The 15291-nt window shown below is 35.7% G+C and overlaps 1 protein-coding gene across 1 annotated transcript in view; it reads right to left on the bottom strand.

Annotated features, from left to right (window-relative positions):
• Positions 1-15291, bottom strand: part of FMN2 (formin 2) — a 391822-nt gene that overhangs the window by 234993 nt on the left and 141538 nt on the right. The window lies entirely within an intron of this gene.

The following is a 15291-nucleotide window of genomic DNA, read 5'->3' as shown; positions in this document are numbered from 1 at the left end:
ATTTGTATGAAACTACAAAAGACCTCAAATAGCCAAAGTAATTTTTTAAAAAGAAAAACAAAACTGGAAGTATCACAATTCTAGACTTTAAGTTATATTACAAAGCTGTAGAAATCAACACAGTAAAGTAATGCTGCAAAAACAGACATACAGTTCAATGTAACAGAACAGAAAACCCAGAAATAAACCTGGAGTTTTATGGTTATTAATCTTCGATAGAGTAGGAATGAACATACAAAGAGTAAAAGACAGTCTCTTTAACTAACGGTGTTCGGAAAACTGGACAGCTACCTGCAAAAGAATGAAACTTGACCACTTACTTTCACCACACACAAAAATGAAATCAAAATGAATTAAAGACCTAAATGTGAGACCTGAAACTATACAAATCCTGGAAGAGAGCACAAGCAGGAATTTTTCTGATATTGCCTATAGCAACATTTTTCTATATAGGTGTCCTGAGGCAAAGGAAACAAAACCAAAAATAAACTCTCGGGACTACATCAAAATACATCTTTGCATAGCAAAGAAAACCATCAACAAAACTAAAAGGCAACCTACTGAATGGGAGAAGATATTTGCAATGACACCTTTGATAAAGGGTTAGTATCCTAATTATATAAAGAACATCTACAATTTGACACCCAAAAAACAAATAACCCAATTTTAAAATGGGCAGAAGACACGATCAGACATTTCTCCAGAGAGGACATCCAGATGGCCAACAGACACATGAAAAGGTGTTCAATATTACTTATCATCAGGGAAATGCGAATCAAAATTATAATAGACATCACCTCACACCTGTCAGAGTGGTTAAAATAAAAAACACAAGAAACAACAAGTGTTGCTGAGAATGTGGAGGAAAAGAACTATCTTGCACTGTTGATGGGAATGCAAACTGGTGCAGCCACTGTGGAAAAGAGTGTGGAATTTCCTTAAAAAGTTAAAAATAGAACTATCCTATGATCCAGAAATTGCACTACTGACTATTTACCAAAAAATACAAGGACACTAATTCAACGGGATGCATGCATCTCTGTGTTTATGGTAGCTTTATTTACAATGGCCAAACTATGGAAGCAGCTGAAGTGTCCATCAATAGATGGATGGATAAGGAAGATGTATGTGTGTGTGTGTGTGTGTGTGTAGTGTATAATATATAGTATATAATATATTACATCATGGAATATTAGCCATGAAAAAGAATGAAATTCTTGCCATTTGCAACAACATGGATAGTAGAGCTAGACAGTGTAACACTAAGCGAAATAAGTCAGAGAAAGACAAATACCATGATTTCACTCATCTGTGGAATTCAGAAACAAACCAAACAAATGAAGGAAAAAAAGAGAGAGGGAGACAAACCATGAAACAGATTCTTAACTGTAGAGAACAAGCGATGGTTACCAGAGGGGAGCAGGGGCTAGGGGATGAGTAAAACAAACGAGGTTTTACCCATTTGCCCTCCTCCAATGAGGAGGGCACTTGTTGTGAAGCATGGAATTGTCAAGTTGCTATGGTGTCCACCTGAAACTAATATAACACTGTATGTGAACTACTCTGGAATTAAAATAAAAATATTAAAAAATATATTATTTTGACTTTCCTTGCCAGTTCAAAGGATGAGGAAAATCTGAAAGCCAATTTTTATGGGGCCCTGTGCCTATGGAGGCCATAAAAGAAAGGCTGATAACTTAAAAGGCATGCAGTTTCAAATGGATCTCAACTCAATTTCTAGCTTCTAGTGCTGCTTGAAGGACACATTGGTTTTATTTTTTGGCACTAGAGAAAAGTGGGAGAAATTCCATCCTAATTATGAAAAGTTTTACTTGTAACAGTAATTGATTGAAGTACACAAAACGTTGGTAAAAGCGGCCACAAGTAAAAACATCAACATTACATAGAAAAGTATGAAATTTTAAAAAGTTATTTTGTAGTATATTAGAGCTAAGAACTATAAAGAATGACCTGTTTATGGTTTGTGAAAAGGCTTAATGACATTAGAATCCATGTGGAGAAATACACGAAACCATACATAAAGATTGCCATATGGATCAATTAAAGAAAAACCTTGCCTACATTCCTGATTAACATTCATCTCAAAATAATGATTTTTATGACTATAAAGAAAAAATGAGGGAAGAAACTACTTACATGCTCTGCTAAGCCTTAGCTGACTTCAGGTATTTCTCCTTTTTCTTTCTTGCTCTCATTTCAAGTTCTTCTACTCTCATTTTATCTTCCAATTAGTGTTAGGTAGCAAGGTTTATAATAGAGTTTCATGTTTTCTAAAACTTGATATTTTTAAGTCACTTTCCCTACACTAGTTAAAATTTGTCAATTATGAAAGGATAGGCATTTCATTCACTTTTAATCCTGGCACAACTCCATATAAAACAATTCAATAAAAAACACCAAACGTCATTTTTTGCTTTATGGCTAAACATAAATAAACATTACAATGGTACCATAATTAGCAGCAAATTAAGTCCTTCATGTTCTGTGGGGGCATCATTAACTATGTCACCAAGAAATCAATAGTTTTAGGGTTTTACTCTCTACCTGTGTGTAAAGGGTAAGTAAGAGATGCCGAATCCCAAGTTGGCCTCAAATATCACGTCACTGCATATGAGAGAGAGGACTAGAGAGCAAGAAAGAGAGAGAGAGAGAGAGAGAGAGAGAGAGCAAGCTGAAGAGTGCCAGCATGGGCCAATTTTAATTTACCCACATAAATTTAGCTTCAGGGGCGCCTGGGTGGCTGCCTTCAGCTCCGGTCAAGATCTTGCGGTTCATGAGTTTGAGCCCGGTGACAGGCTCTGTGCAGTTTGGAGTCTGCAGCCTGCTTTGGATTTTGTGTCCTCCTCTCTCTCTGCCCCTTCCCTGCTCGCTCTCTCTCTCTCTCTCTCAAAAAAAAAATTAATTTAAAAAATTATTGAAAAAATTTAGCTTCAATAATGCAAATCTCTGCTGCAGCATATGTTTGTTGAACACGTAAGTTAAAAACACAGAGGTTCTTAAATTTTGCATTTAATCTTCTTTCATACATGAGGACTTGAGGGAAGAAAAATTATTGAAAGTTTTCATGAAACAAGCAATAAACCAGTCTATAGTCAAAGTTAAACTAACAGCAGACATCACCATCAGAAACACTAAAATCTATCCCCTGGGGGAGTCTGGTGATTCTGTCCAAGAGCATTCACTGAAGCACAGTAGGTTTCAAAACTGGTTTAATTATATTCCCAGGGCCTATACTCCTGAAGAGAAAATCACAGTCCATATATCTCTAGCCTCTTCATCAAAAGCAAAGAGAAAATCTATACATTTCTCTCCAGATGCTAATCGATTTTTGCCTAGTAAAACTAGATTTTCTTAAAGTTAAAAATAGCTTACACTTTTGACAATATATTTTAGGGGGAAAAAGTTTTGCCTTAGAAGTTTTCTGACCTTGATAAAATATTATGTAGCCACAAAATTATAATCTGATATTATTATTATTTAATGGGTAACTAGAGCTACCAGAAAAAATATGTACTCTCTCACGAAAAATAGAATTTTGCTGGTGAATATACGAAAAATAGAATTTTACTGGTGAATATATGAATTAGTGGATTAAGACTTGAACTGTTACACAAATCCAAATGGCTACACCACTTTTATATTCCTGCCAGTAGTGTGTAAGAGCTCCAATTTCTCCACATCCTCATCACACATTTTATGGTCTTTCTTAGCCGTCCTACTACATGTAAAGTGGTGTTACACGATGCTTTTTCATTTCCCTATTGCCAATGACATTGAGCAGCCTTTCACACACATATTGGCCAGTGGTATATCTTTGCAGAAAGATCTATTCACATCCTTTGACAATTTTTTTTTAACGTTTATTTATTTTTGAGACAGAGAGAGACACAGCATGAATGGGGGAGGGGCAGAGAGAGAGGGAGACAGAATCGTAAGCAGGCTCCAGGCTCTGAGCCATCAGCCCAGAGCCCGACGCGGGGCTCGAACCCACGGACCGCGAGACCGCGACCTGGCTGAAGTCGGACGCTTAACCGACTGCGCCACCCAGGCGCCCCAACAATTTTTTTAATCAGGCTGTTTTTGTTGTTGAGTTGGAAGAGTTCGTTATACATACAGATATATGATTTGCTTATCAGATATATGATTTGCAAATATTTTCTAATTTGTGAGTCTTTTTTATTTTTTTGATAGTATTGTTTGCAGCACAAATATTGTTCATCTTCATGTTGTATAATTTATCTATTTTTTCTTTTCTCACATGTACTTTAGAAGTCATACTGACTCCTATGTTTTCTTCTGAATTTTATAGTTTAGGTCTTACATTCAAGCCTATGATACATTTTGAGTTAATTTTTGCTCATGGTATGAGGTGAAGGTTCAACTTTATTTTTTTTTCATGTGAATATCTGGTTCTCTGAGCACCATTTGTTGAAAATACTTCCTTTGCCCTTGAAATGTTTTGGCACCACACTGTCAAAAATCAAACCCTAAATGCTAGGATTTATTGTTGGACTCTCACTTCTATTCCACTGACCAACATGTCTATCCATCTGAGAGTACCACACCACCTTAATTAATATCTTTGTAATAACTTTGAAATCAGGAACTGTGAGTCCTCCAACTTTATTTTTTTAGATTATTTTGATTATCTTGGGTCCCTGGTGTTTGCAAATAAATTTTCAAGAGCAGCCTGCCAATTTCCGAAAAACAAAAAACAAAAACAAAAAATTGTTAGACATTCTGTTGAATCTACAGGTGACTACTGAGTCCTCCGATCTACGAACATGGCATGTTGTTACATTTATTAAGATCTTCTTTTACTTCCCTTCCACACTGTTTTCTAGTTTTCATTGTAGAAGTCTTGCACTCCTTTTGTTAAATTTATACTAAGTATTTTACTTTTTTGATGCTATTGTAAAGGGAATTGTTTCCCTAATTACATTTTCACAATGTAAATTGCTAGTGTCTAGAAATAGAATTGGTTTTTCTATAATGATTTTGTATCTTGTGCAGTCTCACTGAATTCCCGTTAGTTCTAACCATTTTTTAGTGGATTCCTTTCGGATATTTTATATTAGAGATGTTATCTGTAAAGAGAATTTTACTTCTTTCATTCCAATCTGAACGCCATTTGTTTCTTTTTCTTACCTAATTACCTAAACTAGAACCTTCAGGATATTGTGAAGCAGAAGTGGTGAGAAGGGACATCCTGGTCTTTCTTCTTGGTCAATCTAGTAAAGGCGTTTCAGTTCTCTTAACCTCAGAGAACCAGCTTCTGCTTTGTTGATTTTCTCTATTGTTTTCATATTCTTTTAATCATTATTTCCACCCTAGTGTTTATTACTCCCTTCTTTCTCAGTTTCTTAAGGTGAAAGTTGAGATGATTGGTGTTAGGTTTTTTTAAGATAGGTATTTACAGCCATAAATTTCTCTGAGCACTGCTCTAGTTGCAAACAATAAGTTTTAGTATGTTATGATTTCATTAATAGTCATTTCAAAGTATTTTCTAATTTTTCTTGTGTTTCCTTATTCGAAACACGTATTATTTGGGAACATGTTGTTTAACCTAGACATACATGCAAATTTCCTGAAATTTCTTTGTTACTTATTGCTAATTTAATTCCATTGCGGCCAGAAAAATACTTTTTCAATAGTTTAAAATTTGTTAAGGCTTCAATCTCAAATTTATGAAGGCTTGTTTTGTGGACTTTGCGTATGGTCCATCCCAGAGAATGTTCTATACATACTTGAGAAATATGTGTTTTCTGCTGCTATTGAGTTTATGTTCCACAGATGTCAAGTCTAGTTTGTTTATGTGGTTGTTGACGTCTTTTCCATCCTTGCTGATCTTCTGCTTATCTTCTATCCATCATTAAAAGTGGGCTATTAAAATCTCCTAATGTTATTTATTTCTTCCTTTAATTGTCAGTTTGTTCTTCATGTATTTTGGGATATTACTATTATGTGCATGTATGTTTATAATTATTGTACCTTCCTGATAGATTAAGCTTTTATTAGAAGTAATGTCCTTCTTTATCTCAAGTAATTTTTTAAGTCTATTTTATCTGATATTGGTATGGCTACTCCAGCTTTTTTATGGTTGTTTAAGATTGTTCTTTTTTGCTTTCGAGTTATTTATATCTTTGAATCTAAAGTGTTCCTCTAGTAACACAATACCTACTTGGATTATTTTTAGGCAATCTGACATCTGCCTTTTTAATGGCTTGTTTAATTCATTCACATTTAACGTTATTATCAATATGATTGAATTTACATCTGCCATTTTTCATTTTTTAAATATATATCTGTCCTTTTTATTCCTCTATTCTTTCTTTATTACCTACTCTTGTATTACATGGAGTAATTGGATATTTAACTTCTTTTGTGAATTTATTTGATATTTCAGTTTTCCTAGTGGTTGCTCTAGGGCTTACAATATATCCTTAATTTATCAGAATCTACTTCAGATTTATACTGACCTAATTCCTAAACATAGAAACTTTACTCCTCTTATAGCTCCATTCACTTCTCACCCTTTTACACTATCACTGTTATATATACTGTGTGCACATGTGTTTTATATATGATACAAATTGTTATAAATTACTAGTATATCTAATCTTATACCTTTAAAGAAGTTGACAGGAGAGAAGTATATATTCATACTTGTTATGAATTAACCTTCCTATTTAGCCTTCATCGTTCATTTCTTTCTGTAACTTTGACTTCACCTAGTGTCATTTCCTTACTCCAATACAACTTTGTTTCTATTCATCTGCTGTTATTACTGAAATTTCCTTGTGTGTGATGAGTTGTTTTTCTCTTACTGCTTTCAAGATTTTTCTCTTTATCTTTGGCTCTGAATGTTTTGAATTAAGATGGGTCAGGGTGTAGATCACCTGGTGTTTACTCCTTGACATTCACTGAACTTGGATGTGTTTATCAATGCTTTTCATCAAATTTCTGGACCCATCTTCAAATATTTTTCTATACCTTTCTCTTTCTCTTCTCCTTTTGGTACATTTCATTGATGTTGGTCACTTAAAGGTGTTCCACATTATTCTGAGGTTCTGTCTTTTTTTTCCCCCACTTGTTTGTTTCTCTGTTCTTCAGACTACATAGTCTCTATTGATTTACCTTAAAGGTTGCTGGTTGTTTTGTTTTGTTTTTCTGCTACCACAAATCACTTGTTAAACTACACAGCGGTTTTTTTTTCCATTTTGATTATTATACTTTTCAACTTCAATTGTTTTAAATAATGTCTCTCTATTGTCATTCTCAAATTGATGAAACATTGTCATCATACCTTCCTTTACTTCTTAGAAACAGTTTCCCTTAGTTCTTTGAAGATATTTAGCATGAATGATCTGACGTTTATGTATGTTTAAAAAATTTTTTTAAATAAAAGGGGCACCTGGGTGGTTGCGAGTTGGGCGTCTGACTTCAGCTCAGGTCATGGTCTCACGGTTCATGAGTTCAAGCCCCATGTAAGGCTCTGTGCTGACACCTCAGAGCCTTGAGCCTGCTTCAGATTCTGTGTCTCCCTCGCTCTGCCTCTCCCCTGCTCGTGCTCTGTCTCTCTCAAAAATAACATAAACATTAAAGAAACTGAAGTCTATGAATGTTAAATGTGCTATCTGGGCCTCTGAATAATGTTTCTACTGCCTGTTTGTTTTCCTGCATATAGGTGATACTTTGTGACATCTTTGTGGTTCTCATACAGTTGTTGAAAACTGGACATTTCAGATAATACACTGTAGCAACTCTGGATACTGATTTCCCATTCCCTGCCCCAGGATTCTTTTTGTTGTTGGCTTGTTTATTTTTTGCTTATTTGTTTATTTTGGCCTGACTAGTTCCATGAATTATATCTGCAACAGTGTGCAATCTGATGTTCTTGCACACATTCTTCCCCCATTATTTTATATTTTGCCCTGATTTACCTAGGAGTCATCCCTGGGTGGGTTGAGCCATTGCTGAAGATTACGCTGAAGTCCCCTAACCACTTAGAGTTTTACCTTTAACCATTGTGTGGGGGAGTGGGGTGCATGCCCTGGAGGCTACTATACAGTTCAGAGTTTATGCAACTTTTCTCACATTCAGCCACGAAGGAGGTAGTAACTTGGATTTTCTCTAACTGCTTCTGAGAGGGTGTGGCCTTGGGCATGCACACACCTCCCAGACTTTCAGGAATGACTGATTTTGTTGACACTGTATGAGGTTTAGAGAATGCTTCCATGGTATCCCATATCTTGTTTGACTCCTCCTGAGCAGATACAGCCTGGCACAGGTGCACAGCCTTCCTGACTCAGAGTTAACTGATTCCTAGAGGGCCCTTCTCGGCTTCCTCTTTCCTTAGCTCTCCATAGTTGCCTGGACTAGAGCTTCTGCAACAGGGGACTAGGGAAATTAGGAATGCCAGAATCCTGGCTCTCCTAAAGTAAAACCATAACCTAAGGGAGAGAGACCTTGGTCTTCTCAGCTTTATATGCCTTGGGTAAGATTCCATAACATAGAGTTAGGGTGGCTGGTGATGGAGTGGGTCATGGCTCAAAAGCCACAGACTCTCACTATTCTTATTGAGTCTTGGTACATTTTCTTGAATGATTGTTTCTCTATTTCCTTTGTACCCTTAGACCAACTTCCAGAGACTTTAAATGAATATTTTTGTTGTAGTTTTCACAGTTAATTGCTGTTTTGCTGGAAAGAACTCACCAAACTCCCTGTTCTGTTGATCTAGGAGGCACACCTCCAATAAAATTTGCAAAGTAATACTTCAGATAATTTCTAGTTATAATTCAGTACTTCTAAAATTTCATATACTAACATGTAACAAAATAAAAGCAGAAGTGTTAGAAATCTTCCTTATAAACATGATTTTGAAAAAGAAACAAATTTATATTTCAGTTGAAACAACAACAAAAAAGTTTTGAATACAAAATAGAGATATGAATAAGAACTTTATTTTTTCCTTTAAGTCTGATACTTGTGTCCTCAGATAATCATAAACATTTTTCAGCTCAGATCACACTAAAAGTATAGTGTGAACAGACTTGTGTCACCTGCAACACTTCCCACAGACAAAAGGTAGGAGCCATCATAATTGTAAGTGTGTAAGTCAAATCAGGTGCATGGACAGTTGCTGTCCATGGTAACGAGACCTACAGTCCACGATGTAGCACCAAAACATCAAAAATCAACGTCAGGTCTAATTTGTGAAATTCCATTGTCACTCTTATGTCTAAGTCAAGCCTAAAGACTTTTGCCAGGAGGATGGGAAGGAAACATACTGAGCTAAAGGAAACAAGTATCAATAACCTGCATCCACATTCCTGAAACTGTCAGACAGCAGTTCCCACACATAGAAGAGTGCCAAAACACCTGACTGATTTACGATGGTTTTAAATAAGGTTCAAGGAAATCTTTGTTTACGGTGTTATTTTCAAAAATCATCCCTTAATTCTCTCTACATATCTAAACAAAATAAATTCAAGGGCCACTTCAAGTCTCATTTCTTCCACACAGCCTCATACTAAATCCAACCAGCATGCTCTGTTCAGCCCTCCTGCTCACCTACAGTACTTACTATTTTAGAGTATACGGTATGAAACTTGAAGAGTAATTCAAATTTAGTCACATGAATTACTTAATACTGTCCCTCAGGGAGACAGTAATAAATTAGCCCACCAGAGAAACTCCCTGGCCTAGGAGCCTCTCTTCTTTACTGCATTCCCTGCTGAAACGGATAAACCCTGCTCTCCTCAGGCCAGGAAAGTGGTGCAGCACTGAAAGTAACTGATGTTTCCTCTCTAAATTTTCCCTGGCTGTCTGCAATGTTGTTCCACTCTATATTAGCAGTACTGAGAAATGCTCCCCCATCACCTGCTCCAAATTATAGAATTTAGACTCTGTAAATGACCAAAAAGCTTTCCTTACTTTTGCAAGGATGACTTTCAATTTTCATAGATAATCATAATAAAGTAATGAATTGCAAATGAATTTTCCAAACAACTGTTTCTTCAATGCCTATGGATTTTGATAAACAGGACATCTCAGCCATTAAACATCAATACCCCTTTCTTCTACATCTAGTGCAAAGAAACTTATTATCATCATGGTATATCAAAATAAAGTCCAAAAGAATTAACTTACAGTATGATGATTTTGTACAAGTTCAATTTGTTATTAATCAAACATAATTTTCCTAATACATAATCTAGCAAGGTTGGGACCATTAGCCTAATTATATTTCCTTTTTAGTATGCCACTGGTTGTTTTGTGTTTTGTTTTGTTTTGTTTTGTGTGTGTGTGTGTGTGTGTGTGTGTGTGTGTCTGCTATTTACTTAGAACTATAAAAACAATTTTTTGGCTGAAAGAAAATTTAAAAATAGAGGTTATTATTTTTGCATTCTTTGAATTGATTGGGTATGCTCTACAAATAGTTATGGGAATAACATCTTCAAAAAATAATAAATCTTTCAACATCTAAAACAAATCCAGATTCCACAAAACCTATGTTTGTCTAATTATAGCTCTGTATTTTGATGTGGTTTTCTATGTAAATACATTTTAAGGCTTGCAATAGGAATGTATTCTATTAAAAACAGATGTTATGTTAAAAGTAACAAAGTACCAAATGTTTACTATGTATCCCCAAAACAAATCTAAATTGTTTTATTGTAAGATATTTTGTGTTTCAGACATTATTTTAGGTCTTCAGTCTAGATGACCAATATAACTGTCCAAATCAACCAAAACACACCCTTTGCCAGCTATAATAGGAAAAATTCACGCCAATACAAAAAACTAAATTTCTACTACTCAGATTATCACTGAGCCTACACTGAAATATCCAATAATAACGATAAAACATTTGCAATAAACAGAGATTATTTACATTATTTGAAATTATTAGATTCAGGAGTAAAATACATACCCCCTTTTCCCTTTTCATGTGCATCAGTATTACTACAGCAGACAATATCTGAAGTATAGCATACACTTTTCCCCAATGCCTCAACATGGTAGAAAGAAGCCTTGTAACAGCCATTACTGCTTCATGTAAGAATGCTTAGCAGCATTACATCATACACTCCCATAAAAGAACATCTGAATAATGAATGCTTCTTTTCCCATTGTTATTATGGGTCTTTATAACACACATACATAAAGCCTTAAAAGAGGTCAGCAAACACAATGGAAAGATTGAACAGAATACCAAATGTCTAACTGTTTACCATTTATATCTGTAATTAAATGGGAAATCTAACAAATCCTGTTACTACCTCCCCTTATAATAAGTAGCAGATTTAACTATTTTTCTAATCGTACTTCCAGAGGCTAAAGCCCAAGAAATATTTAACTATCATGACTTGTTTTTCTCTCCCATTCTCTGAGCAGAGCATTTTAATCTGATAAATAGAAGAAACCCAGAAAGACATTTGTTTGTGTTGCATTGAATGATTAAACAAATGTCAGCTATGTATTTAAAAAATAACACAGATTCTTCTTATTCACTCTTGTTAACTTCTGTGTTTAAATTTCCATTATGGATAGCATGTTCCTTTACGGACTTTTTAAGTATGATTAGACTTCATTGACTTAAGGCATATTTTACAGAGATGGTTCCTTTTTGTGTCATGGAGTGAATCAGAAGTATCATCACTTGACATTTGGTGAGGTTTAACCACTGTGGCTATAGACTTCCAACCAGGACTTAAATGCTGCACAAGCAAATGCCCTCATTTTTACTGTTTACAGAAGCTTATGTGTCTAAAGTTTTCGTCTCTCAGATAAACTTTTATTTAATTGGGCAAATGTCATGTTTAGTGGCATTGTAGTTTATGTACTTGTCAAAATCTGTTAGCATATGTAAAAGGCTTTAAAAGTATCTTCACATACAATTTCATAAATGGAACTAGTCATTTAATAGTGAGCATATAGAAAAATCAATACACATTCAAATTACTATTTTCTAAAATATCTATTCTGGTTTCCATATAAAAGTATACTGAAACTTACAAAAAATACTTCACACCCATACTTATTACCAAGTGATTAAGCTCTCAGGCTCTGGAGTCAGATTAATGGAGCTTGAACCTGAGCTCTGCCCCTTACTAGCCTGGAAACATTATTTAGGCCCTCTATACCTCAGTTTTCTGTACCATATACTGGTGATAATGAGGTCTACCTCATAGAACGAGGAGGATTAAATGAATTAATATAAGGAGAATGCTAAAAAACAATGACTGGCACATGATAAATAAAGCACAGTGTGCCTTGTGGCTTCCAGAATTCTTGTTGTTGTCCTAACTACCACTATGATTATTACTATTGTTGTTGCTCCAATTGCTACCATGTTTACCAAGTGTATTTGTTTATGACCTTGTTTGACACAGGGTTAACTAGAAACCTCTTTTTTGAAGCAGCTCTTACTATCAATTCTCACTTTTCTGCTCCTAAACTCAGGATAAACTTAATCCTCAGTGGAACATAGAAGATCCTGAGGTGTCTTAAGATCATTATCAACATTAAAATTCCTTGGATTACCCCAGCAATACACAGGAGATTGGGCTAAATGTTTGCTAGTTCTAGAGCATTCCTTAAAAAATGGGCAAGTGTGTATGTGTATCAGCATTTAAACATAAGCCTCATAAAAATTTGTTTCTACTTTCCTCCTGATACCGTAGGAAACAGGGTTATTGCTGTTCTGTTGGCAGACTGATATTTAATTGTGATGTATACGTGTCACACTCACTGAAGAAGAATGTCAGATCATAGTCTGATAAACTCACATATACCTTCTCAGCTAATCTTCTTATGTTTTAAATACTTCAAAATAAAGAATAAAGAAGTCACCACAGAAATATATATATATATATATATATATATATATATATATATATATTCCACGAAAAAATAAGAAATGTTTTGTTTTAGGTTCCTGGGAGGAAAAAGGTTTTAGAAATACAAGCTATTCATCATTACTACTAGACTAGGTGTCCAGAAAGTAGCCCTCTTTCTCCTCATGCCAAACAGCAACGAGCCCAGCTAAGGGATCTTCCACTATCACGCTGAAAATGTCTCTCTGAAAGAGTAAAAACAGCACAGGCACTTCATTAAATACCAGTGCATTTGACCACAGTCTTGCTTTCAAGAAGAAGACAGATCACAGAAAAATTATTTGGCTATTTTTAAATATTTAAAGAAAAACAGAACTTCTAGCTTCCATTGTATATAAGAAGAATTGCTTGAAATACCTCCATAAACATATGCCAGAGCATTAAAGGCTATTCATTACACTGGACATGAATCATGAGGTACCAAAAAGTCTGCACATATAATCAGTATACATTTCCCATAAAAAGGGGAACTATTTGCATACATCCTGAAAATATATTTCCTTAAACAAAATTTTAATTGTCTCAAGGAGATGAAATGAATCTATTTTTCTTCCAAACACAACAAAGTAAAATAAAACTAGGTTTCTTCAGAAATATATCACATTGAGGATTTTTCTCTCTCCAACATACATAGGGAGGGGAAGGGAAGGGAAGGGAAGGGAAGGGAAGGGAAGGGAAGGGAAGGGAGGGGGAGGGGGAGAGGGAGAGGGAGGAGAGGGAGAGGGAGAGGGAGAGGGAGAGGGAAAAACCAAAAACCTTATCCCTTCAAAAACAGACCTGAAGTGCAGAGCTCAATACCAAGACCTAGACCAAGGAGATGCTGAACAAGGTTATCAGGAGTCATAATGGAGACTTTTCCATTAACCCTGTTTGGAGTTAAAGTCAACAGTAGCATCACAGTCAATAAGTGCAAATTATGACATTGGCAAAGTCTCTTACCCATAGTTTATGAAATGTCTTAATGACAGAGTAAGGTGATCATGCTGAGATGATGTTCAATGCAGATGAACTGGTGTTGTGCACAGTCCATCTCAGGCAAACTAGTTGAATTTGTGAATTTTTGATGATTTACACATAAATCTTATTTCAGTTAGCCAAAAACTGAAGATTATGTCAAATAAGTAAGAAATCCTAAAGTCTCTGGTAATGTATGAAGTATCTTCCTTATCTATGTTCATTCAGTGGAAAAAAAGTGGTGATGAAAGATAGAGAAGACATTGTTTGCCTTTCTGAGTATACCTTCCCTAGACAAGAAACATCCCATGTCACATCTGCCCACCATCAAATGACAATCCTGGCTGCCTCATTGTCCTTGATACATATGTGTACGTGTGTGTGTGTGTATGCACACACACACACACATAGACACTCTCTACCCATATTCCTTGCCCAGTTTTCCCATCTCTGACACAGTCCATAAGAGTCCACAGAAGAGGTATGATTCAGCCTAAGTGTGCTATATGCAAATGTACTGTGAAAAGAGTTTTTCTTAACATTTACCTCTGTCAGAGAAAATGTGGTTTTCCATTTGCTTTTATTCCCCTTAGTACTGTCACCTTGGCCATGCTGATTACTATGAGATGAATGATTTTCTGTTTTTTAATCATTATTAGGCATAGTCTCTGATTATGAAGTCCTCCTCCCATGGTCAGCTGGTTTACTTTTAAACAAATATTTATTCAGTGCCTACAATATGCCAGCTATTGTCCAGTTTACCATAGTCCTTGACCTAAGGTCACCAGAGGCCATTTGTACTGCAATAAATGATTCTGAAAACCTCAGCTGCATAATGTTTAGGTACGCATCATTTTCAGAATAATAGAAAAGCCTGCAGTGAACCTGCTTATCACTCAGCTAGAGGTCCCAGGGGTCAAGCTGTGCCATTCAAATCTATCCTCCCCTGGCTGGATTTGGCAGTATCCATATGGTGGGAGTTATTTGATCTGAAATAAATATCAATGGATCATACTTTTAGCTACAACTCTGGGTCATACTTTTAGCTACAACTTCCAGGTCAGGGGCAAAAATTCAAGGAATCACTCCATTGGTTGCTACTTATCTGGGGAGAATGGTCCAGGAGAACACTGGGGGCTTGGGGTCTCACCTCTCTCTCACTGCCTCCCAGGACTGAGCTGCTCACCATTCTCTTGCATCCATGCACTCAACCCCCCAACCAGAAAAATTAAGAAATGTAGCCATTTCCCCATTTTAGGGTGAAAGATGGACAGCTAGCAATACCTTCTATATGGGGCTTATTACTGTGGAATTTTACTATAATTTCCTGAATGACAAGAAATTTCATGATCAAGTCCACTGGGTGGACCAGTTGGGAAATATTTCTTTGAAATGTTTTTCTCCAAATGTACTA

This window comes from Leopardus geoffroyi, chromosome C3 (genome assembly GCF_018350155.1).
Source record: "Leopardus geoffroyi isolate Oge1 chromosome C3, O.geoffroyi_Oge1_pat1.0, whole genome shotgun sequence".
Lineage (NCBI taxonomy): Eukaryota > Metazoa > Chordata > Mammalia > Carnivora > Felidae > Leopardus > Leopardus geoffroyi.
The sequence above is the reverse complement of the archived record's forward strand: the minus strand, read 5'-3'. Positions and strand labels throughout refer to the sequence as shown.